The 1,943-nt window shown below is 46.1% G+C and overlaps 1 protein-coding gene across 1 annotated transcript in view; it reads left to right on the top strand.

The window, feature by feature from the left end:
- LOC102252024 (zinc finger protein 286A) overlaps positions 1-1,943 on the top strand; it is a 65,546-nt gene that overhangs the window by 35,644 nt on the left and 27,959 nt on the right. The gene's annotated exons all lie outside the window — the stretch shown is intronic.

Below are 1,943 nucleotides of genomic sequence, written 5' to 3'. Positions count from 1 at the left end.
TGTGCCCTCTCACAGTCTGGGACCCCTCAGGAGATAACCACCTGCTGGTTTAGGCCCGCTCCCCGGGTGGCAGATGGCAGGCCCAGATCCCGCGCTGGGTCGCAGATGGCAGGCCCGGATCCCACACTGGGTTGCAGATGGCAGGCCCGGATTCCACACTGGGTTGCAGATGGCAGGCCCGGATCCCATGCTGGGTTGCAGATGGCAGGCCCAGATGGCAGCTGGCAGCAGGGCGGGTGGTGGATTGCGCTGTCCCGCCCCGCCTGCAGCATGCAAATTTAATAGCCATCTTTGTTGGGTTAATTTGCATACTCTTCTGATTGGCTGATGGGCGTAGTGAAGGTATGGTCAATTAGCATCTTTGTCTTTTATTAGTGTAGATTTGTTTGTATTTCAACTGTAAACCTACTTTTGCCCACCCCTGTACATTATCTTTGTTCATCTGTTTTTAAATTTTTCCTTTATTACTGGTTGTAGCAGTGTGATTATAAGGTGCCTTGATGTGGTTTTCTGTGTCTTTTATTTGAATTTCATTGAGCTTCTTGAATATGTGGATTTATAATTTTCTTCAAATTTTGAAAATATTTAGCCATTATTCAAGTATTTTTCTACTCCCTCCCTCTCTCCCCTTTCCTTCTAGAATTCTAATTACACATAGTTAGACTGCTTTATATTTTTCCATAACTCACTGCTGCCCTGCTCATTCTCCATCTTTTTCTCCCCGTTTCATTTTGGGCAGTTTCTATTTGTATGTCTTTGACTTCACTAATCTTTTCTTTTACAGTGTCTAACCTGCTCTTAATCCAATCCAGTATATTTTTCATTTTGGATATCGTATTTGTTATCTATAGGAGTTTCATTTCCCCCTTGTATTTCTTTCCCCTGATAGTTCAAAGGCCATTGGCTGGTTGAGACCTCAAGAGCCATTTTATACTGTGTTCAGCTTCACTGAGCTTTATTTTTCCCTGCAAATCCCCATCTGGAGGGGGCTGACCTTGAGTGGGCCTCATACACAAAGCAGCACAGAATCCAAGGCTCACAGAGTAGGAATGGATTAGAGAGGAAACAATCTCGTGGTTGAAGGAAGCTGCCCTGGAGCCCTTGAGGATTGTTTGTGGAGAATATGGCCTTTGGGCATTAAAGCCATGGAACTGAGGCAAAGGAAAGCACGCCTTTAAAAATAATCATAGAGCCCTGGCAGGTGTGGCTCCGTTGGTTGGGCGTTGTCCTGGGCACTGAAAGGTCGCCTGATTCCTGGTCAGGACACATGCCCAGGTTGCCAGCTTTTATCCCCTGTGGGGGGGGGGGGGGGGGGGGGCGCCATGCAGGAGGCAGTGGATGGATGTGTTGATCTCACATTGGTGTTTCTCTCTCCCTGAAAATCAAGGCAAAATATTTAAGAAAATTATTATTATTCTTCTATAATACATATATATCATCATTAATAACACTGCATATTAATAATACTGTTAATTGTATGGTATAATAATCACATTTTATATTAAAATTATTTGGATAAGCCAAGAGAGAAGCTCCGGTCCAAAGACCCAAAAACTATACTAAAGGCATTACCGGTGTTTTCCGTCAAGAATTTGAAGGAAAGACCAGCAAGGGCGTGGCCACGCACCTGCGGGCGGGCGTCTGGGGCTGGAACTCAGTCCTGGGAGGCTCCCTGTCCTAGTGGCTCTGTCCTTAGTCACAGAGAAACTTCTCAGGCAAAGGTTGTGTCCTTCCTCTTTGTGACGCTAGTGTCTTGTGTAGGGCTTGACACACAGTTGTGGCCTCTCAATACAAAAACTTACTCAATTTGATTGAATTTCCAGGTCACCCAAATTCACGATAAACACAGCCAACTCCCTCATAAACGAGAACAAGGTGAGGCGCTGAGGACTCTGGGCGCTGTAGTTCCCACGCCGCCGCGCATACGCACTGTCGAGCTGGCG

The sequence above is a fragment of the Myotis brandtii genome, unplaced genomic scaffold (assembly GCF_000412655.1).
Source record: "Myotis brandtii unplaced genomic scaffold, ASM41265v1 scaffold314, whole genome shotgun sequence".
In the NCBI taxonomy this organism is placed as follows: Eukaryota; Metazoa; Chordata; class Mammalia; order Chiroptera; family Vespertilionidae; genus Myotis; species Myotis brandtii.
This window is presented reverse-complemented; position numbering and strand designations above follow the sequence as displayed.